The sequence below is a fragment of the Lepidochelys kempii genome, chromosome 1 (assembly GCF_965140285.1).
Source record: "Lepidochelys kempii isolate rLepKem1 chromosome 1, rLepKem1.hap1, whole genome shotgun sequence".
NCBI lineage: Eukaryota > Metazoa > Chordata > Testudines > Cheloniidae > Lepidochelys > Lepidochelys kempii.
Window position 1 is genome coordinate 12801775 of NC_136380.1, and position 24626 is coordinate 12826400.

General features: G+C 43.0%; 1 protein-coding gene across 4 annotated transcripts in view; it reads left to right on the forward strand.

Moving 5' to 3' along the window:
• The first annotated feature begins 3758 nt into the window (after positions 1-3758).
• FAM168A (family with sequence similarity 168 member A) overlaps positions 3759-24626 on the forward strand; it is a 359670-nt gene continuing 338802 nt past the window's right edge. For 3 of the 4 annotated variants that reach the window (XM_073334676.1, XM_073334694.1, XM_073334704.1), the window contains exon 1: positions 3759-3971. The gene's annotated coding sequence lies outside the window, so the exon portion shown is untranslated. Of the gene's footprint in view, positions 3979-24626 lie in introns of all 4 variants that reach the window. The other variant, XM_073334685.1, reaches the window with a different exon arrangement.

Genomic DNA, 24626 nt, shown 5'->3' on the forward strand with positions numbered 1-24626 from the left:
TCTATGATTCTATGAAGGCAGATTTTGGCCAGCATAATTAATTTCTCCCCCCAGGTTTCTCCTGTCCTTGGCAGTTTATTCTCTGAGCTCTCTCTCACTCAGGTCTGTATGGAACGCAGAAGAAGAGGATGCAGTGCTTGTCTTCTAATGAAGTTGCTGCATTGAGGCAGTTATCCCTTTTCTGACAACGGGGTATTCTTTTACCTTCCCCGTGTGGTCAGAAATCCATCTTATAGGGTCACTGAAGAAATCTGAATATGCAGAGATAACTTCATTATTCTAAAAAGAAAAGGAGGACTTGTGGCACCTTAGAGACTAACAAATTTATTTGAGCATAAGCTTTCGTGAGCTACAGCGCACTTCATCGGATGAAAGCTTATGCTCAAATAAATTTGTTAGTCTCTGAGGTGCCACAAGTCCTCCTTTTCTTTTTGCAGATACAGACTAACACGGCTGCTACTCTGAAACCTTTCATTATTCTAGACTTCAGCCTAGATACACACAAAGTGCTTTATCAAAGCAAACAGTTTACTATACACATGTTCTCTCTGCCAGTGGATATTTGCATCGCCCTTTTATTCTATGCCCAGTGAACAGCCTATTGGGCATAATAATGTGTGGAACGTTAGAGCAGTAAAGTAAGTGAAAGAGAGATTATGAATTTAAATTATGAAATGGTCTCTCCAAATTTCCATCTGAAAGAGGCACTAGTGGGTAAAATTATTCCTTATCTTACTTACTAGATAGCTATCCTATACAGCAAAATCCATGTTGTCAACCCCAAGCATTCAAAAATCATAGTCAGGCTCCCAAAAATCATGAAATTGGATAAAATAATTAAATCTTAAAAATGAATGTTTTTGGTCCTGTTCATTTTCCTAATGTTCTTTCAGCTTTTTGAGTTTACGTTTCCAAGCATTACTGTGCTACCATGAGGGATAATCTGCCTGCCTTCCTGAAATCCATTTTCTTTATTTTGCTGTTCTCCCTCCTACCATTCCTTAGAATCATGAACTCTGTTATTTCATGATCACTTTCAGGCAAGCTGCCTTCCACTTTCAAATTCTCAGCCAGTTCCTCCCTATTTTACAAAATCAAATCTAGAACAGCCTCTCCCCTAGTAGCTTTCTCTGTCTTTTGAAATAAAAATTTGTCTCCAATACATTCCAAGAACTTGTTGGATAATCTGTGCCCTGCTGTGTTATTTTCCCAACATATATAATAACCTGACACTTGGAGCTGGAGTGTTAAGAAAAACCCCAAATGTTGTGAGACATACTGGTGTAAAATTGAAGTGATTCAAAAGTGAATCAGGCACAATAATTGCAATCCACAGCAGTCAGACCAGACCTGTTTATATTGGACTTGGTGATGTACCTGAAAGGGGAAAATAAATGTCAGCAAGAGTATTCTTCTTAAGTGATGTAAGGTTGGCACCTGTTCCAGTATTTCTATTCTGAATTAACTGGGGTGAGTCTTGCACCACTAAAAGTGGTGTTGTGACGTGACAGTGTTTTTGTCGCAGTGTGATGGTGTTTTAATGCTGCACGATGACACAAAATCAATTAGCTGTGCTCTATTGTTGTTGTTATTAGGAATTGGCTGGTATGTATATAGTATGTACCTGTACAGGATAGAATCAGAACTGATCAATTGTGTGTAGTAGGCTCTGTAAGGCTAACTGCTATGGAAGACTCTCTTTTAGAAGAAGTGGTAGGGACCTGTGCTTCTGGAGAAGAGTTCCAGTGAAGCTCTGTGAAGTTCCATGTCTCTCTGGTGTGCAGCAGGTTGACCACTGTCAAGTCAAAATCGGGCCCGGACTGGTTACATTTTTGCTCAGTATTTGCTGAGTGCTGAAAATGCTCGGTCTTGTATCGAACACAGAAGAAAACGTGGTTCATACCACAAGAAGTTTAGATTCCAGTCCAAGATTTCTCAATTTCCCTAGCAAGGCCTATTTTGATGGTGCAAATACTATACATCCTCTCTCTTTTTCCTGCGTTCTCCCCGTTATGAATGGTCATTCAGCGGTCTGCTGCAGTCCTCCGTTACAACAACGTGACTGGTACTTTCCAGTATGTCAAAGCAGGTTATATTTTACTGATACAAATTTTCTTTGTTTAATTTCTTTTAATTTATTTCCTTAAACTAATTCCCTCCTTCCCCTTAAATTAAAAACAAGTGTGATGGTGGGGGTGAAGTACTCAAGCTCAGAAGAGCCCTAATGGTTGTTACATGGCCATCTTCCCCGTGTGCTAGAAATGCAAGCTTGCCAAGCCCTACTTCTTCTCTGTCACACACCCACCACATGACTGTAGCTTCTGTTTATCCTCCAGAACAAGAAATACAATAGCAAACATTAAAAAGTCATAATTTTACCAATAGTTACCATGCAGAGCATTCCCTTATACTCACAGGTAACTGTTGATATTGATTTTTTAACGACAAGCAATTTTCCTCGATGTATAATTTGGCATTAGGTTTCTGTCTGTTGTCAAAATGTCAGAAATTCTAATGTTGATGTGTGTATAATCTAGCTACAAAACACCAACTCCCAGATACTCTGCCAGGGTGACCCACAGCACCAGGCTAGTTAATTACAGATGAGACAGAAAGAATTATGCAAGATCATGGCTAGGAAGGCATTTTAAGGAGCGCTTTGAAAGAGAAGGACAGTGCTCCCTGTATGAGCCAGGGGATGTTCCAGCTGACAGGTAGTTTTGGGGGCTGTCAGGCCTCTGGCTCCTGGCCCCCCTGATTGCTGGGGCTGCTGGTGCTCCAGGCTGCATTGCCTGCTGGGGTGACTGCCCCTTAGGGCTGCTGATGCTCCAGGATAGGTGTAGTTGGACTTCTACATGTGGGGGGGGCAGCTCTAGCCAGGCAAAGGGGGCCATGCGGGGGGAGGGAGGGGGGCGAATTCCCTGCCTGACAGAGGCCAGCTGGGGGTGGGGGGCACGCTCCCCCATTCCCCTCCCAAACTAGGCTCACAGGGGTCTAGGGTGACCAGGTATCAAGGGTGAAAAATCAGGACGGGGGTGGTGGGTAATAGCCATCGATGTAAGAAAAATCCCTGAATATCGGGACTGTCCCTATAAAATCCGGACATCCGGTCACCCTATAGGTGTCCGACGGTCCCCCGGGGGGGGGGGGGGGGAGGGGGGAGGGGGGCTGCAGCACCAGGTCTATTGACTACAAGTCCCAGCACGCCATACTCCATGACTACAGATCCCAGCATGCCGTGCTTCCGCAGCCTCCCAGAGCTAGCCTGTCTGTGACTACAGGTCCCAGCATGCCATGCACCCAGACGAGGCCGTGCGCCATGGCTACCGGTCCCGGCGTGCCTCACTCCGCCGGGATCCCTGTCCGCCCAGCTCTCCGCGTTCCGCGCCCCGTGCGGGTTGACTACATGCCCCAGCAGGCCGCGATCGCCGATCGCTCGGGCGCCCGACTGTCGCGGTCAGCGGAAGACTACAATTCCCAGCGTGCTCAACACCAAGTCCCTCCCCTGAACTACAACTCCCGGCATGCAACGCTCCCGCCTGCTCCTCCCTTGTCCCCGGGAAGACTGGCGCGCCCACTGAAGTACTACAGCTCCCACTGGGCTAATGCCCTCAAACTACAAGTCCCAGCATGCACTGCCCCCGTTTTGGTCCTGGGGAAAATTACATATGTGAGGGGAAGACTACAACTCCCAGCATGCCTCGCGACCGATGCCGCCTGGTGGCCTCGCCGTGCCCGGAGCGTGGCCTGCCGGGAGCTGTAGTTCGCGGCTGGTCTCTAACGGTCCCGCTGGTGGTACTCTTCCCCCCCTCCCCTCGGCCTGTCCCCTCCCCCACTCGCTGGCTGCTGTGGGAAGAGACAGGAGCCGAGGCGGAGGAGGGGGAAGCCGCGCAGCCACCGCCACGGACACCGGGAGCGGGGACGCCGCCGCCGCCGCCGGGGAGACCAGCCACCGTCTCGTTCGCCTGCAGGTGAGCGGTGAGGAGACCCCCCCCGCCCAGGGGCCGCGAGCGGGCGCCCGGGGCCACCGCATCCCGGGGTGGGCCGGGCACCGCTGGGCTGGGGAGCGGGTGGGGTGTGGGGGGGGAGCTGGTAGGGGGCAGGGGGTGTGTGTGTGTGTGGGGAGCTGGTTGGGGGGCAGGGGGTATGTGGGGGGGAGCTGGTTGGGGGGCAGGGGGTATGTGGGGGGGAGCTGGTTGGGGGGCAGGGGGTATGTGGGGGGGAGCTGGTTGGGGGGCAGGGGCTGTGTGTGAGGGGGGAGCTGGTTAGGGGGCAGGGGCTGTGTGTGAGGGGGGAGCTGGTTAGGGGGCAGAGGCTGTGGGTAGGGGGAGCTGGTTGGGGGGCAGGGTGTGTGTGTGTGGGGGAGCTGGTTGGGGGGCAGGGTGTGTGTGTGTGTGTGGGGGAGCTGGTTAGGGGGGCGGGGTGTGTGTGTGTGTGAGCTGGTTAGGGGGGTGGGGTGTGTGTGTGTGTGGGGGGGAGCTGGTAGGGGGGCAGGGGGTGTGTGTGTGTGTGTGTGGGAGCTGGTTAGGGGGGCGGGGTGTGTGTGTGTGTGTGGGGGAGCTGGTTAGGGGGGCGGGGTGTGTGTGTGTGTGTGGGGGAGCTGGTTAGGGGGGCGGGGTGTGTGTGTGTGTGTGTGGGAGCTGGTTAGGGGGGCGGGGTGTGTGTGTGTGTGTGGGGGAGCTGGTTAGGGGGGCGGGGTGTGTGTGTGTGGGGGAGCTGGTTGGGGGGCAGGGGGTGTGTGTGTGTGGGAGCTGGTTAGGGGGGCGGGGTGTGTGTGTGTGTGGGGGAGCTGGTAGGGGGGCAGGGGGTGTGTGTGTGTGGGAGCTGGTTAGGGGGGCGGGGTGTGTGTGTGTGTGTGGGAGCTGGTTAGGGGGGCGGGGTGTGTGTGTGTGTGTGGGGGAGCTGGTTAGGGGGGCGGGGTGTGTGTGTGTGTGGGGGAGGAGCTGGTAGGGGGGCAGGGTGTGTGTGTGTGAGGGGAACTGGTACTGGGCAGGCGGTGTGTGGGGGGGATCTGATATGCGCTGGTATGGGGGCAGGAGGTATGTGGGGGGGCAGGGGTATGGGGGGGAGCTGGTATGGGGGCATGTGGGGGGGGGAAGCTGGAACTGGGGTATGTCCGGGGGATCTGGTATGTGGTGGGGAGAGCTGGTACGGACGCAGGGGGCGTGTGGGGGGGAGCTGCTAAAGGGGCAGGGGGTATGTTGGGGGGAGCTGGTGCGGACGCAGGGGGGCATGTGGGGGGGAGCTGCTAAAGGGGTAGGGGGGCGTGTGGGGGGGAGCTGGTACGGGGGCAGGGGGCATGTGGGGGGAGCTGCTAAAGGTGCATGGGGTATGTTGGGGGGAGCTGGTGCGGATGCAGGGGCATGTGGAGGGGAGCTGCTAAAGGGGCAGGGGGTATGTTGGGGGGAGCTGGTGCAGACGCAGGGGGGCATGTGAGGGGAGTTGCTAAAGGGGCAGGGGGCGTGTGGGGGGCAGCTGGAACAGGGGTGGGGGTATCTCCGGGGGATCTGATATGCACTGCTATGTGCAGGGGAGCTGGTACGGGGGCAGGGGGTATGTGTGGTGGGAGTTAGTAAGGGGTTAAGGGGTATGTAGGGTGGAGTTGGTAAGGGTGCAGAGGGCATGTGGGGGGAGCTGGTATGGCAGAGGGGGACATCTGGGGGGAGGTGGTATGGGGAAGGGGGTCAGGGATATGTGGGGGGAACTGGCAGAAGGGAAGTAGGGGGAGATCATACAGGGCAGGGGGGACTATGAGGAGACCTGGCAGGGTGTGTTTGTGTGTGGGAAGCTGGTATGGAGCAGGATGCATGTCGAGAGAGCTGGTATAGGGTCAAGATTTATGTGAGGGGAGCTGGCAGGGTGCGTGTGAAGCTGATAAGGTATATGTATGGGGAGCTGATATGGGGCATAGGGGTTGTGTGGGGAGCTGGCAGGGGTTATGGGGGAACTGGTTTTGGGACATGGGGTATGGAGTGAGCCTGCATAGAGGAAGGGGGCAAGGGAGGAGCTGGCCAGACAGTCAGTTGGCATGGGGGCATATGGGGATTAGCTAGCACGGTGTGAGGGGAGCTCATGTAGAGGGCATGCAGCTGGCATGGATGTAGCATATGGACTGCCATGGGGTAGCATGTTGGTAGAGGGCTGCCATGGTGACATAAGGGGAAACTGGTATGTGTAAGAAACTGGCCCCGTGGGGCTGGCCTGGAGGAAGCTGCCATGTGGGTCTGGGGAGGCATGAAGGAAACAGTAGAGAGCTGGTATGTGAGAGGTAACAGAAGGGGTTTGACATGCATGTTTGGTAGGAGGGACCCTTTTTTAGTGTTTTGAGGGAAATAGGGAGGTATATTAGGAAGGGTCTGGAAGGCATGGAGTACATGTGAAGGGCTGGAATGTGAGTAGCTCACGAAAGCTTATGCTCAAATAAATTGGTTAGTCTCTAAGGTGCCACAAGTACTCCTTTTCTTTTTGGGCAAATAATGGAGGTGCAGGCCTGTGGGAGTTGGCAGCAGGAGAGAGCTTGGGGGATGGTGGTGGTAGTATGGTGGGGAGTTAGAAAGAAAGGTAACAGAGAGCTAAAGGTGGTATATGGGGAGCTGGAATAATTGCCCTGAGCCCTTGTGATAGGCTACATTTTATCCATATAAACAATAAATATATTAAATGCAGGAGTTTGGCAGGAAAACAAGTTGTATGTGGAAAGCTGGCAAAGGTGGTATGGGGAGGTAGCATAAGGGCAGCTGCTAAGGTGGTGGTTCTCAAACTTTTGTACTGGTGACCCCTTTCACATAGCAAGCCTCTGAGTGCAACCCCCCTAATAAATTAAAAATACTTTTTTATATATTTAACACCATTATAAATGCCGGAGGCAAAGTGGGGCTTGGGGTGGAGGCTGACAGCTCGTGACCCCCCATGTAATAACCTCGTGACCCCCTGAGGGGTCCCGACCCCCAGTTTGAGAAGCCCTGTGCTAACGGAAAAGCTGGCAGGGGTGAGAGGAATTGGCAAGGGTTATGGTGGAGCTGGCAGGTGGTAGGAAGGAGTCATAGGGAGACTTGGCAACCATTCAGGGAAACAGGATCTGGCAAGAGCATGGAGGTGGGGGAGGTAATGTGGGTTTCATTCCAACTTTCACCTTTCCTTTTGGTGCTAAAAAGGGAATTAAATCATTGGGGTCTTGGTTAAGGTTATTTATTATTTCTCCTCTTTATAAAGGCTGTGTTTTAAACCTAGGTTTGTGTAGGCTCTTGGAAATCCAGGTAGGTTGATACAAAAGGGCTGTTTTTAAAATTACAGGATGCTTCTGTTTTGCAGCATACAGTGCAGGAATGTGTGCTAAATGTAAAGGAGTGGGGGGCAAACAGTGTGGAAAATAAAAATGGACTGTTGTATAATTTTATAGTGGGGAAGAAATGAATTGTGTGGTCTCCCTAGCCTGTTTTGTGTTGTATTGGAATTCAGGGTTTAAAATGACACAGATTTGATGAGATTGAAGATGTCACCACATAACATCTGTAGTCTGAAAACAGAGATCACAAGGTTGAGAAATATAAGGCTGCATTAATTTTCCATCCATATACTATTTTACCAATGTAAAAAAAAGGAGCTAGGGTTTTATCTTCTTAAAAATTGATTGCTTGAAGATTTCATTTATTGGTATCATGGTTTTCAGGGCAATTAAGTCCACCATCATTATATTGTGGGCTAATAATACCAGAGAGGAGTCTTGGCTTCCTCAGTCTTTTATGTAAACAGAGGAGTGGTGAAATATGGAAATACAATAAATATTCATTGAAGAAGGGTTTGTACTGGTTATTTTTTTTTCTGCACTGCTTGATGACAAGCTTTCAGGTTATAGCTTGTATTTCCATAGATTGAATTTCATCTAAAAGGAATTCAGTTGTTGCTGAATACTGTCAAATGTAGAAAAATGAGCAGGTTGAGTGAATTTTTCTTCCCAGACAAAGGCATGTTGTGTTAACCAAAAAGAAACTCCGTTTATGTTTTAATCACAATATGATTTAAGATGAGGTAGTGTGTTTATTCTTACTGAGAAATTGTGATGGAGGAAAGTAGAACATTTTCAAGGAATGTGGATGATGGAAACATTTTGCTGGACTTGATTGCATCAACTACATTATTTCATGAATTGTTAACTGTAAAGTGGTTGTTGATTAGAACTCAAACTGAGTGGAGATGGTGAATGATGTAAAGAAAAATAGAAATTAGTACTATGAGATCAAAATTATTTTTTATTTTTTACTGAAGTGCACCTCTTTTAAATTTTAACTAGTTTTCTCTTGACCTTTACAGTTGAGTACATAAAACAAAACTGATATGCTTAATGTTTGTACTTACTAGATACATACAATTATAGAAAGGACTTAAATCAGTTAAAATTTTTTAAGCTACTATGAAAATTAGAGCTGCTATTTATATGTCTTAAATGAAAGTGAAGTAATCAAGTTACCTAGTAGTTCTTCCTAAACTTTTTCCAAGGTAAATAAAAATATTTGAATTCTCAGTTATATTCTGGCTGGTTGATTTAATTGATGGCTTAAAATTCTAACTTTAGATTTTTCATAATGATGAAATGATGTGGAGTGTGTGTGTGCATGTGTGTATGTATATACATATAATTTTAAATTTCAAATTTCCATGTTTATTATTTTACATACTCTTGTTAAGATGGGCCCTTTTTTCTGTCTGTAAAAATGTTGCATCCTTTTTGGTTGGTTAAAAATACTTGATTATGCTTATAGAAAGGGTTTGCTATGTGGTAAATAAAAGACATTTTGAACACATTTGTTTCATCCTTTTCTACTATGGAACAAGCACGTTGGAAGCTAAACAGCTTTATGGTGCATAGGGTTAGTTGTGAATTTGTTATTCATAATGGACTGTTTAGAGTGAAAAACATAAATGATAATGTGTGCAACACAGAAATTATGAAGTGAAATATCTATACATTGTTCTTCCTTAATGAAGCTGAATCTAATGCAACTGTTACTTTTTTATTCAGCTGATGCTAAATTACCTGTCAAATTCAGTGATGATTGAAGGTTGTAGTGGATGAACTACTCTTGATGATGATTTTAAAGAAATAATTGAGGGCAAAGCTGCAAGAAGAAATTAAAAATAAGTTTTCATGTCCCATTATATTAATAACCACTGAAGAGGTACCAGAAAAAAAAAATACTGCTTTCGCTGCATTTAAAAATATTTCTTAGGCAATTGAAAACACTTCAGTGAAACATTTCCGCTAAAGAGTCAATAGTACCTCAATTGGAAGTATAATTAAATTCAGATTTAATTTCATTATAGTTTTAATCATTCAATCTGACTGGAAGTGCAGATAAATTTCAGTATGGCCAAAAAATTGCCAAGATACCTTCCTTAGGTGGGTATGTGTGTATACTTCAGATTAACAGCCACTTCTGATGAATTTTAAAATGCAACAGTAATGGGTGGACATTTGATCTTTTGTAAAACGCTAGGTGGATGGATTTGATGAGGATTTTAAAGGGAAATTTTTATATTTTTGTTTCTGAGATCACCTTCTTTCCTTCAGTCCAGATTATGATCTTCATTTGTTTTCCAGTCATGCCCTTTGGGCTTGATTATATCTGCAGAAGCCCTGATTTCCTTTTTTCCCAACCCAAATGCTTTGTGTGTTTCCCATTTTCTCGGTAATTCATAAAGTCTCTCCTTAGACCAGTGGTGCCCAAACTTTTCCTGTTGCACCCCCTTACCAGTAATGGAATCTGTCTTTGTCCCCCACTCCATTACTGCACAGTTGGCTCAGTGAGGAGCTGGGCCTAGAGGGAATAAGGACAACGCTGTGGCTGCTGGGGGTGGAGTGGAGCTGGGTCCGGAGCTGGGCTGGGTGGTGCTCCCTTCCCTGAATGTTCCTCCACGCCCCCCCTACAGAGGTACACCCCGCTCTTTGGGGACCACTGCCTTAGACCCTATGTCTCTTAACTGTGGTAGTTCACTGATGAATTAGTCATACCAATGTTTACTTGTGTGCTGCTGGATAGTAGTCAGTTTTGTCAGGTTTCCCTTGGCTGGAGGGAAATCACTTGCTGCTTTGGATGACAGCATGAGCTTTGTTTCCTTTCACTCCAGAGCCAATAAACTTCAGAAAGGAGCAAGTTAATCTTTGTCTTGAGGTAGGAGAAATATCATACTGTTGTGCTTACCCCTCCTTCAAATACATTTTTATCATCTCAATGTTTGAAGTGTCCTCTAGAGTCTAGGGAACCATGAATAACAGGCCAATGTATTTAGACTATAGCGATTCTTTAAAGCATGAGCAGAGTACATCAATTGCTGTAGCAGTGAGAAAAATGCAAATGATTGGCTTAGGAAACAGATAATTTTCATGCTTCTCCTTTTACGATGATTCTGTCCCCTTTTGGTTTTGAGGGCGAGGGAGTATTGAGTGTGAAAGGGTGGTAGTGACAATTACTTTTTTTAGATTTCTGTTGTTCACATCTCAGACTATTCTATAGCTCAACAACTAATAAATTTGATTAAATTATTCTAAAGTTTAAAAAAATTTAACTCCTATTCAAACCATGATTTTGTAGAAATACTTGATATAGTATCATTTAATGAGTCAGGTTGTTTTTATGCGGTTTTCTGTTGCTTTGAAGAAAAATGTAAATAGTCCAATAAGGTCTATTACCTCATTCACCTTGTCTCTCTAATAGTATTCCTAGTTCATTTCAAATGTCAACACCTTTGTTCTTTGCTTGTCTTACATTAATAGAATTTCTCTCAAACTATTCATGTAACCACATAAAAGTTGTTTCAGGTCACAAAACTGAAGGATAAATTAAAAACCACTTTGAAATATTTTACCTGTTAACTTATGGTATTTAACTATTTGAATGAAAACAAATATATTGGATCTGGATTGGTCAGTATTAGAGCCAGAGCCGGTTTCCCAGCATTATTCTAACATGACTACAATACCTGTACTCAAATAGACATTGTTCTCAAGAGGTCTTTAAATAGTTATTGTCAGTTTCAGGACCATTGCACCTGTATTTTCCCCCTCATCATCCACCAAGGGTACCAATTTAAAGTCTCCCAGCCATTGCCTTGCCACACTTCCTCCTGACTGGGGTTTTTCCAGGCTGCACAGTTCTCAACCTACATTGTGATGTACCAGAAAGCCAGACTGCTTAAACAGGCCAGCATCTGCACATTGCTTTCTCTGTGAAGGCTATGAACTTTATAATTGCCAGCAGTTGCAAGTTACCCCACAGCTTTCTCTAAGCAAGCACATTTATTCTTAAAGCAAGTGCATTATAGAGAAAACATATTTAAAAGTACCTACCATCAGCTTTGTTCTTCTCAGGGAGTAACACACATTTTGTTAATCTGCTCTGAGATTAACAGACTTGCTTAAATTTCTGAACTCTTTGAGACAGATTGCTGTAAAGCATTGAGGCACTATTTTGGTGGTTTTGTAGGACATCATAACTAGTCATCTTTTGTCTGTAGTTGTTGAAAATGGATCTCCTAAATGCCTTCCACTGTCATGTCATCCATGCATGTTACTGTAGTATTCAGGTGATGAATGACAAATCAAATGTAAAGGGAAGAAGGTAAAGTGCCAGTGGTAAAAGCTCTGCTCTGTTTGACTGAATTCAACATAAATAATTTTTAAATCTGAAGATATAACTCTATGGGCTCAGGGAACGTTTTGTTTTTCCTCCACTACAACATCCAAAGTCCTGATCAGCAGAACTCGGCCATGTGCTGGACAGTCTGGTGAATCTGTACTGTTTTCATCTGGAAGCAGAGTGAAAGGATTTTTGCTGAAGAGTTTTTCACAGTATGTTTTTCATGGATGAGGTTGATTGGATTCAGCCTGGTTTGGCTGCCTTTGTGATATCGGATTTATGTTGTGGGCAGGATAGATGGATGGGAACAAATATGGTGTCTTGTCTTGGTGAGTTTCAGCCATTCTTTCTCACTGACTTTTTAGAGATGTTGGGCTAACTTCAGGCTTTGACTTCTACTTACGTGAGCAATTGTTAGGCCTCTTCTCAAGAAATTATTTATTTTGTAATGATAGACTAGTCTATCTCTCTGTCTTTAAGCTTTGTTTTGGAAGGAAGGTTATTAAAATGGTTGTGTCATGGCAGCTCTGGTATCATCTGTAATGCTTGGCCTGTGAACAGTACCTTCTGGTTTCAGAGGCATAATGGCATGGCAAACTGAAAATTCAGATGCAAGCTTCATTTAAATTCAGAAATGGAGGTTTTTATTGGATTAGATAGGAAAATGAATAACACATTCAGCGTTTTATCCCATATATTATTTATTTTGTTGTTTCAATGTTACCCCAGTCTTTGCTGCAGATTATTGTACTGACAACGTATAGTTGAAATGTAGAAATTGGGAAGGCTGAGGGAAAATTCGAGGTTTTGACAGCTGGATATAAAACAGTTTGGCCTTTTAGAGAGACAAGGGAAGTGAGGTAATGTCTTTTATTGGACCAACTTCTGTTGGTGAGAGTGACAAGCCAACAGAAGTTGGTTCAATAAAAGATATTACCTCACCCATCTTGTGTCTCTTATATCCTAGGACCAACAAAACTACAACTCACAGCATACAGTTTGGGCTTTTGGCACTTGGGAAGACATGGGGAGTTCATGTTAGAGCAATTGTTGATCACATAATAATGCAAGTAATACCAATTATCTGCCCTAGTGATGCCCAGCCCAATATCTAATGCTGCATCCAACAGTAAATATTTTGGCAAGAATGGTCAGTCATGAAATGGGTAGCCATTAGTGTTAACACACAAGTTAGATGGATGTGTCCATTCATACTTCTCTTACAGCTGTTATTTAAGGCTGTTTGCAACGTCTAAGAAAACTGTAACTAAATTAGGCGGCCCAGTTATGTTAAAACACACATCCTCTGCCTCCCCTTACATTATGTTTAAAACTTGTAGTTAAACCATGTTGTTACTGGGCTCCCGGACTCTGCGTTAGATGCAGTGTCTGCGTTACATTAGTTATATTTGGGTCACATTTGGAAGGTTTTCTTTGTAGTTACAAAGGTGAGAAACTTAATTAAAAAAAAGCAGCTTAGGTTCTGCTGCACAATTTTGTTGTGGATTCTGTACAAGTGTGGAATATATATTATCTGATTTTTTGGCAATGGATATTGGCTCAGTGCTGATTCTTAATCTGTCAGCTCTTTGATGCCATTCACCATGAGGAGGTGGTGGTGTGCCTGCAGATCCTTCCAAGGGTAGATGGGAATTGCAGAGAAGGTGGTTGTATATAAGTAGGGGCTGTATGGTTGTCACAGTGGTAAAAAATGTCATGGATACCTTCATATTTCTGTTTGTCTGAGGCTTTTCTTTGTGTCAGTGATTTTAATAACTGTACCTTGCAGCGGTGGCTCCTGTTCTGTGGGACTGGCTCAATGTTCCAGGTGTTGTGACCTGGACAACAAGGTTGCAGTGCTTTTTGGGTTTGGCCCAACTGCCCCTCCATCATAAATTTTTAACAGTGAGGGTAATTAGTCATTGGAACAATATACCAAGGATTGTGGTGGATTCTCTATCACTGGCAATTTTTAAATCAAGATGAGATGGTTTTTCTAAAAGATATGCTTTAGGAATTATTTTGGGGAAATTGTATGGCCTGTATTGTACTGGAGCTCAGACTAGATGATCACAATGATCTCTTCTGGCTTTTGAGCACCACTTGCTCAAATTTGACCTGTCCGCTCCTCTGTCATAGTGGAGGAGAGCTGGGTTGAATCTCAGCAGCGCTGCAACTCCATGCATCAGGTCATAACACCTGGAGTGGGGAACTGGGCCCAGTCTTGTGCGGTAGGAGTTGCTGTTGTGGGGTGACAGGACCTGACAACCCCTGCAAAGTCCTTTGTACTTTAAATAGCACTCCCATTATTTTACACACTATTTCCCCCATACCCATGTCTTTTACTACATTTACTGTGACTGTGCTGTGATTTTTATTATTTAAAAATGTTGTGACAAATTTGTGGCCTTACATATTAAGGCAGTTACTCTGAGATTTAGTGAGATGGTCTAGGCTACAGTGCCTTTAATATTTTGATGTCCCCCTCAATTTTGTCCCTTTTCATTAGATTTATATAGTGTGGGCTCTTTGTTTTCCTAGTACTTGGCCATGATTAGGACTTGAATGAAAGCTAGATTTTTGAAACTCGTTCCAGATAAGTCTGAGATGTTGCTGGTTGAATAAGGAAAAAGATACAAAGGAGATAGTATAGATATCTTCCTCAATTGAGGGCATATCTGTTTGCTAACATGGCTCAGAACCTTAGGGGTTCTCAGCTATTGATGGGTTCCCAGGTAACAGCTGTAGCTAATATTGCTTTTTTTTATTTTAAGTTGGTTTGTCCAGTGCTACATTAACTTTGCCATGGTTATCTGTGACTTCAAATATTAGTACTACTTTGGTAGCACCTTCCATCCAAAGTTCTCAGAAACCGTGCAAATATTAATTAAGTAAGCCTCGCATTATCCGTATGACTGGGTGGTATTATCTCCATTTTATAGGGAAATTTTATGGGGAAACTGAAGCAGAGAGGTGAAGTGGCTTTCAGAAGTTACACAGAAAATTTTGGTCAGAGCCAGGAATATATTTCATAGTTCAGGGCCAGAAGAGACCATCTTGTCTGACCTCATTAATATCACTGATCATTAAATTTCACCCAGATACCCTTCTATTGAGCCTAGTAACTTGTGTTTAACTAAAGTATAACTAACTTCTGTTTGGCTGAAGCATATCTTCCAGAAAGGCATTCTTTTGAAGACACCAAGAGATAAAAAAAACAGCAAAGGTGATTAACCATTGGAACAAGCTGCCAAGGGAATTGGTGAATTTTCTAAGGGCCTTATTGATTGAATTTGTCTGACTTCAGCTTCCAGCCATTGGTTTTTATTACATCTTTCTCTGCTAGATTAAAGAACCTTTTATTACCTTGTATTTTCTGCCTGTGAAAATATTTATACACTGTGATCAAGTCACCTTTCACTCTTTGGTGAGCTAAACAGACTGAGGTTTTTGAGTTTCACACTATAAGAATCAACTATCCTGTTGGAGAATCTATATCTCCAACCGCATGTCTTAGTGAGTAGGAAGGTAGTCCAGTTGTTAGGATACTAGCTTGAGATTTCAATTCCTTGCACTGCCACAGACTTGCTGTGTGACCTTGGGCAAGTCTCTTGGGACAGGTGTAACTAAAAAGTTAGCTCAATCCAGCTACGTTGCTCAGGGGTGTGAAAAATCCACACCTCTAAGGGATGTAGTTATGATGGCCTAGTCCCTGGTATAAACAGCATTCTTCCATTGACCTAGCTACTGCCTCTTGGGGAGGTGGATTAACTACAGTGACAGGAGAACACCACCTGTCATGATAGTGAGTGTCTATGCTGATGCATGACAAATGCAGGTGCAGCGCTTCTAGTGAAGACATAGCCTTAGTTTCTTTTTGCCTCAGTTCATCTGTGCAATGGGGTTATCAGCACTGCCCTGCCTCTCAGGGGTAATTTGAGGATAAATACATTAAAGATTGTGAAGCATTCAGGTACTGTGGTGATAGGGACAATATAGATACCTACGATAGATATAACAAGACCATCCTTCTCCCATTTGTGACCTGCAGATTGGATTACTGCAGTGTCCTCTGTGGGGAGCTACTCTTTAAATTCACACAGAATTTTCAACTAGTGCCAAATGTGTGCCCCCCATCTAATTAGAAAGGTCTCTTGTAGGAAGCATAACACATTGGTCCTGTGTACAGTTCAAGGTGGTGGTTTTGATCTATAAAACCCTTGTTTTGAATACTATCTGCCTAGGAGAGTTCCTCTTTCCCCATGCTTTATATTGACAGATGAGATTAGTTAGGCTCACTGACAGTCTCTGTCTATATGGGAGGGCTTGGACAGGATGTTCTCTCTGGGGATACTTGACTCTGGAATTTACTTTCCCCATTGATCAGACAAACCCAGAATTCATTGGCCTTCAAGGCAAGCCTCAAGGCCTATCTGATCACTTATGCTTTTGCCTGAGGTGGTGACTTTAGGGGTGGGGTTTAAGTATCTTTAATGGCTCCGGGTGTTTTCTTTGACTGAGATTACATTTTTCTTGTTTAGTTATTTTAATTTCTGTGGGTTTATAATGCTCTACCCTAGAGATTGAAAAAGTTGTGTTATGAAAAATAACGTATTCACAGGCTTTTGGCTCATAATTGTCTCCTTTAGGCATTGACAGAATGCACAGAAATACAGGTTGTGGAAATCAGATGGCTATGTTGACTTGTTTACTGTGTTTTTCATGCTCTAGAAACCCAATAGGGGACCTTTTTGATCACAAAGCTCATAACTTGTTTCCATAAAAGGTTGTGTTTTCTACTTGGTTCACTTTATTTTACCTTGAGGACCAACTTGGCTACAAATAGTTTCTGTATCTTGGAAAATTTCAAAACAACTTCACTACTGAATTAAAAAGGAATATTAACTTCTGCATGTGTCAGGTTCTGTGGACTATTACACTTATTGAGCTTGTTCCACAGGACAGTCATGAATTTAGAAATCTCTATCAAGCCCATTAGTGTTGCATCTGAATACTTAACAACACTGTAACAAACCAAATTTAAGAAGAAATAGTATTTGCCATCAGTCACAAGACACTTACCATTAACACCCGTACATCCCCACAAATGATAAATGCCTTCCCAGCTTCTGATCCTAAAAGTCAGGTTACATTGGTGCCTTGCACTGAATCTAAAAGGTGAGAGCCAATTCCAAAGCGGAGAGCGGTCCACTGAGAATTTCCTGCCACCTGCCCCCAGAATTCAACACAACGTGAATCCTCACTGAATTTCTTGGTAGCAAAGCCCCAGAAGCCTTGGTGCCCAGAGCCTAGAAGCTCTGACGTTATTATTGTATGTGGATTTTTTACAGTCATTTTACAGTAGATTCTTATTCTGAACAAAGTGCCTGCACAGATGAAAGTTATACTCTATCAAACGTCTTTGGATAGCCAAATATCAGAAAACTAAATTTCTATGAAATTGGCATTTTAACTATGTACAGAAACATATCTTAAAGTACGTTCATGCCCACACTGCGTAGTATCTGAGTGCCTTACAATTTTTAATGCATTTATCCTTACAATGCTATCATGAGATATGTCAGTGCTATTATCCTCTCTTTACAAATGGGGGACTAAAGCAAAATGATTTGCCCAGAGTCACACACACAGTCTGTGGCAGAGTCAGGGATTGAACTCAGGCTGAAACAATGGACTATCTTTTCTTTCATTACCAAAAAAATATAACCCTCCCTCTCCAAAAACACACAGGCACCCAAAGGATTTCTGTTTTTAACAGTTTCCTCCCTAGGCATCGTACATTGACAGTTTATGAGGGGGTGGGCATTGGGAAAGACAACTAGAAATTACATGTAAAGGTGCATTCTCAGAATGAAATATTTGTATTTCTCACTGGGGACAAATAGTCTCTACAAGTCCTTTTTTTGGTAGAAAAAGCATGTAGTAGGAGTATCCAGATGCTACTTAACATCACTTGGAAGTATCCAGGCCCTAATCCCACACTGTAGAAAAAGAGCCTGTTTAAATCAGAGCAGATTTTTGAAAGCCATGCTTCCTTCCAGAGCCTTAATGATAAGAAAAGGGGTACTTGTGGCACCTTAGAGACTAACCAATTTATTTGAGCATGAGCTTTCGGGAGCTACAGCTCACTTCATCGGATGCATACCGACTTCCACGGTATGCATCCGATGAAGTGAGCTGTAGCTCCCGAAAGCTCATGCTCAAATAAATTGGTTAGTCTCTAAGGTGCCACAAGTACCCCTTTTCTTTTTGCGAATACAGATTAACACGGCTGTTACTCTGAAACCTGTCTTAATGATAAGAAATGACCAACAGTCAATCTACTAGATCCCAAAGATCTTGAACGTTTTACATTTTAATTCAAGTGGACTAAAGGAAAATAAAAAACAACAAAAAAAAGGCAGCCATGGAGACAATGACCAGTCTCTAAATTTCTGTTGGTGGAATCCTGGTGGATAAATTTCTGGAATCCCCTTTATGTCGCTTGAGCTTACTATAAAGAGATTACAGATAAAATATTTCTCTTTTTTCAGTTTTACTTTGTATAGTCAGTTTTGCTGTTTCTTCCTTTAGACCAGTTTCCATGTTTATGTGGACTTTTCTTGCAGCAGCAGGAAAAATACAACTATTTTAAAACAAAGGAAAGTGTAATTATTAAACCACAAAAATTGGTAAGGAGAAACCTGGGGACAGGTGCAGTACCTGAAACTTCTTCCAAGTAATTTTTTTTTTTAAGCTAACCAAATTTCAAGTTGACTGTATCCCTTTAACTTGGCAAGAAGTTGTCCTGAACCCAGTGTCCTAAAAGAAGTGTTCTTTTCCAGAATTTCTGGCCCAGTGTTTAGCCAGTAAATGTATCGTTGCTTCAACATTTGTGTCTTAAAAAAGCTTTCCTAATAGGGACAATTTATTCCTCGTTGTCGGAGTACCTCTAATACAGATTACTACCTTATAGAATTTTTAATAGAACGCATCTTTTGATTACCTCACACCTGCTAAAATGAGGGGAAAGAAAAAAAACCCTTGTATAACCTGGGATTGCAAACTCTAAAATACCATAATTTTGAGTCATATGGTTATTGCCGTGGTATCTGTACAGGGCAGTTAAGGTTGTTTGGGTGCCTTAACTCTGCATTTCCGTAGCTTAACATGTTTGGATTTTTTTTAAGTTTAACCTTAACTCTGAATTCCTTGAGTTTATTATGCTTATTTTTGGAATAATTGCACCATTCCTGTAATGTGTTTTACTGTAAATTGATGACTGTGTACTCTCAAACGCAACTCCATCTTAATGTTTTTGTCTGGGAATATATACTAAGGGTCGTGAATAATACACAATGCAGTATGTTGATATTTTCTGAAACCCTTGAGTTTTAACAGTGAATAAACTGAAATTTGTGAAGACTCTAATTCAGGTTGGTCCCTGTTAAGCTATTGACATTTTGTATGTAATGTATTTCTGCTATATTTAGTGCGATAAATGTAGGTAAAGTAAACCTTAGCAATGAAGACTATTATGACACAAATAATTAGTGTGTGTATGTATGTTGTGGTGTATGTGCTTTTTTTCCCCTGAACTCTTTTAGCATAACACAAAAGGAGCCATAAGATGGAGGTCTGTGCTGCAATTTCCAACAAATTGCTGCTTCTGGTAAATGATAATACAGTTTGAACCTCTTTGCAGCAGTGGATGAAACAATAGTTACAATAATGCTATTTTTCTGATAAGAGTTGCTTAAATGGGATGCTTGTTTTAATAATGGAATAATTTGCAGGATTTATAAATTATTGTGATTTTATTCTCATGGAAATAGCTGTATTTTGGCTCCTGTTGTTAATTTCTGTAATATGCTGGTTGATACACTCTTTTATCCTGGACAGCTCTGGACTAGTGTGATCAATATGCTTGGGTAATTAGCGTGATGCATAAACCATTTTCCTTAGCTTTGGCCTGGCAGGTGGTTACTAGGTAACTAGTTGGATTGTGCAGGAAAAATGCACAAAATTGATGACCACCCTATGATTAAAGACTAAATAGCTCATATTTTTGTGTGGATTGCAACTTTGAAATCATTGTAATTCAAAATTTGTTTTCTTTTAAAAAAAAATATTCATCCAAGAAGTTCTGAAGACGCATTTTCTAAAGGTTATTTTGTTTTGGCTTATCTACCGTAAGATTCACGTTCTTTCTCTTTCTGTGTCTCATATATTTTTGCTGTGCAATAAGCAGCCATTTTAAAAAAAAGTCTTAATACAAAAACATTGACAATAAACTGAATCTCAAATAACGAAGGATTATTTAAAGACTAGAGAGTAGTGGTGGTCTGAGCAGTGGCAGGGAATATGCAGTTCAGGGAAGAGTGGGGTGAAAAGGAGGGCTTCAGAGTTGTGCAGTAGGAGATGTTGGAAAGGCTTCAGCTCTGCTCTCACTGACTCCAAGATAGGTCCTACACTCTTTCTTGTATCCTTTCCCCAGCTCCTCAACCTGTGGGTCCCAATCCAACAGCTAGCACTGTGTGGGGAGGTGGGCTGTGCTATACAACTTGTGAGACTGGAGATGAGGAGATGCTTCAGGGGCAGTGAAGGGACTAATGTGCAGACAGTGCATTCCGTGGCTGGGGTAATCAGTTTTAAGGAGCCAGAAGGAGGAGAATTGGGCTGTGGGTATATAGAGATGCTGAAAAATTATTTAAAAAAAACCCAACAAACCTCCAAAGAGGTTGAACGTCCTCAAACTTGGTAACGTGGAGTTAAGGTTGGCTGGGGGTGCCTCATGCAGAACACTGAGTTCTGCTACCCTAGGACTTTTGAAAACCAGAAAATAGAGCTAAGGTACATGCCACCTCTGCAACTCAACCTTAGCCCTGCTCCCAGGAGCTGGCGATGGCTCAGTAAGAGGGGGTGCCATAATAAGTAGACATGAGGAAATTCTGAGAGAATATGCCAATATTTGTGTTTTCATAGATTTTGAATTCCAGAATCTGTCTGCATACACTTCAAATGCCTTCATTGTGTTAGGTGTTCGTTTTATTGAATGGTTGAGTGATTAGTTGGAGTAGATTGGCATAACTATTACTGTGATATGAGAGATGATATGAGAGGTGCATGCGTACTTCCGAGGGTCATGTATGCCTCATTTCAGTGTTGAGTTCTGTAGGATTTGTTAGTAGTGGCACGGGGGGTGGGGAGGGGTCATCTTAAGAACATAAAAATGGCCGTACTGGGTCAGACCAAAGGTCCATCTGGCCCAGTATCCTGTCTTCCGACAGTGGCCAACGCTAGGTGCCCCAGAGGGAGTGAACAGAACAGGTAATCACCAAGTGATCCATCCCTTGTCGCCCATTCCCAGCTTCTGGCAAACAGAGGCTAGGGGCACCGTCCCTGTCCATCTTGTCATGTGGATTGTCAGAATGAGGTAGTGTATCCAGCAGTGGTCTGTGGAGCTTAGTGAGGGGTAAGTGAAGGCACTGTGCTTCACAGAAGGAACCTTCAGAGCAAGGGTGAAAAGGTGGTAACATTAGCAAGTCTGGGGTGATTTGTGTGGAGTAGGGTCAGGGTTTGAGTGTAGGCCACGTGTAGGTAGCTCCTAATTTCTACCTCTTACATAAACATGAATGTTGCCTTAGCAAAGATAAAATGGTAGACTTTGTCCTGCAGTGCTCACGTGCTGTGTTCCCAGAATGTTCTGTAGCATTTGTTTAAGTAGGGTGCTAGTACCTCTGGTGTTGACAGGTTTGGGCGTCACTGAAAGAAGCCAGAGTTAAAGTTGTGTTGCAGGGATGGTGACTACTTTAACTTAGTATTTGCTGATGATATTCCTCAGATGCTTCAGCAGAACAGAGATAAGTTAAGTACAGCATGGATTGACATTTCCATTAGAGTATGAAGCACTTTTATCCCCAAATTTCCCCAACCTAAAAAGTGAACTTGTACCTTTTGATACACTCAAGACAGAGAGATCCATTATAACTGCACATAATATTGTGTGTGAATAGATATTTAAGGTGGAGCTGGTAGCAATGAAGGTACTCTGAAAACTCAGGCCCTAGCTGTCTCAAGTTGGGTACCCAAAATTAGTGGATACATTTGAGACAATTTTGTACTTGTATCTCTGGGCCTCAGTTCCCAATCCATAAAATGGGGATACCAACACCAGCTAACCTAATTGGAATATTGTGAAGATAAATTTGTTCATATGGGTGAAGCACTAAGACACCATTGTGACAGCACCACAGAAATGCTCAAGAGGAGATTATAAATTTTGTATTCTGTTCAGGCTTTGGATGTTATGCAGTAAATAAGGCCTGGGGCCACACACTGAATAGGGATATAAGGAAACAGAATCATAGAAATGTTGGACTGGAAGAGCCCAATCTAAGCTGCAGTTCTGCAGAAAAGGACCTGGGGATTACAGTGGACGAGAAGCTGGATATGAGTCAACAGTGTGCCCTTGTTGCCAAGAAGGCTAATGGCATATTGGGCTGCATTAGTAGGAGCATTGCCAACAGATCGAGGGAAGTGATTGTTCCCCTCTATTCAGCACTGGTGAGGTCACATCTGGAGTATTGCGTCCAGTTTTGGGCCCCCCACTATAGAAAGGATGTGGACAAATTGGAGAGAGTCCAATGGAGGGCAACAAAAATGATTAGGGGACTGGAGAACATGTTTCATGGGGAGAGGCTGAGGGAACTGATCTTCTTAAGTCTGCAGAAGAGAAGAGTGAGGGGGATTTGATAGCAGCCTTCAACTACCTGAAGGGGAGTTCCAAAGAGAATGGAGCTAGGCTGTTTTCAGTAGTGGCAGATGACAGAACAAGGAGCAATGGTCTCAAGTTGCAGTGGGGGAGGTCTAGGTTGGATATTAGGAAAAACTATTTCTCTAGGAGCGTGGTGAAGCACTGGAATGGGTTACCAAGGGAGGTGGTGGAATCTCTATACTTAGAGGTTTTTAAGGCCCAGGTTGACAAAGCCCTGGCTGGGATGATTTCACTGAGGTTGGTCCTGCTTTGATTCTGTGACCTCAATAGGTCATGTAGTCCAGCCCCCTGCACAGAGTCAGGAGTAAGTATAATCTAGACCATCCCTGGCAGGTGTTTGTCTAACCTGTTCTTAAAAACTTCTAATGATGGAGATTTTACAACCTCCCTGGGCAACTTATTGCAGTGCTTAACCCGCTTGACAGTTAGGAAGTTTTTCCTAATGCCCAACCTACACCACCTAGCTAGGAAGAAGAGCTGGCTGAAACTTTTTTTAAAGTAGCTAACAAAATCATCCAAAGCATAGCACTTGGTGATGATGGGGATGTTTACTGCCCAGACATCTGTTAGGAAAATGCAGCAGGACACAGATTATCAAACAAGTTCTTGGAATGTATTGGAGACAACTTTTTATTACAGAAGTGGAGAAAATGACTAGGGGAGAGGCTGTTCTATATTTGATCCTGAAAAATAGGGAGGAATTGGATGAGCATTTGAAGGTGGAATGTCTGCCCTGGCCTGTACTGAAAATTGGACGGGTCTGTATACTATGGTGCTACATAAAAGTTTCACAAAGAAACTAAAACTTCCTCCCCATTGTGAAAACCTTACTTTGGGTTGACCATGTTCAACAGAACATATCCAGTAGTAGTGGCAGATATGACTTTATGTGGCAAAAATCAGTAATGGATAGATTGTCTCGAGTAAATATTTCTTTATTCTTCATAGTATAGGAGAAAATAATGCATCACCGATTAGAGAAACAAGAAAAAATTATGAATGCTGAAAGAAGCTGGGTTTAAGCCATGAACAGTTTCCTGCCTCCTTCCTCTCTCCAAAACCACACATACCTGAAACAGATGCCAATTTCTGTTCATTTGACCTCTTCCTAACTGAGCCTGTAACTGTATGATATTATGTCAGATACAGTAGGAATGAAATACTGTCTCATCTTATTAGTGTTGTTTTAATTGATTAAAATAATGGTTGAAAGCACTCTGTAGCTGTTTTAAAAAGTAGATGAAATGGACTAACTAATCAAAATATGTTCACTTAATGACAACATAACTATTACTTTTTAAAAATGCTTCCTGTCAAAAGCCAGAGTTTAAACGTGCACTGAGTGCAATTTGTTAAAAACTGATAACAGCCAAGTGAAAATTGTCATCACTTTTAACCATGCTAGCTCACTCACCAGTGTCAGTTTTGTATTTTAATCTTTTATAACCCACTTAATTGTTGGATACTACAAAGAAATGTAAACCCATTGAAAGAAGTTAAATCACAAATAATCCTTCTACTGTTGAGTTAATTGCATACACGTTTGAGTTTTTCTAAAATAAATTATCTATTCAACTATTTCAGGCTCTGCTTGAGACTTGCACACCTGTGTCTAGCTTGTAGAGGATTTTCCTCATTAATTAAGAGCTCCTCTCTTGTGTTATTACTTAATTGGATGCCACAGGAGTCTGATGAAACAATGAAATACTCTTAATTGCATGCAAACCCCTGTAACAAATGCACCATGCTGTATGTGGTGTTTCTGTAGCTGGTTAGTGTCTAATAGCTGTGTTGGTCAACGAGTAAAAGCAGTCTCTACTTAATTCAGTACACAGTTGATTCAGTACCTTTTTCTTAGAAGTCAACTTGACCTGTTTGTCAGCTTTATTTAAAAAAAATAAAATAAAATAAATCCAAGGTCAAGTGTGTACAACTTAGAAAATTTAAGCAAGTTTAAGTTTGCTTAGTAGATGTATTGCTTAAAAGGGGAGTGCATTTCTCCATAATTCCAAACATGTAATTCTAACTGTAAAATAGTGCATGGTATTTTCTCCCTTGTATATACAAGGTTTGAAAATTTTCCGGGCTACGTGCTAGCCCAGGGGTCTCAAACTCAAATGACCATGAGGGCCACATGAGGACTAGTGCATTGGCCTGAGGGCTGCATCACTGACACCCCACCCTTGCTGCCCCCGGCCCCGCTCCCACTCCACCCC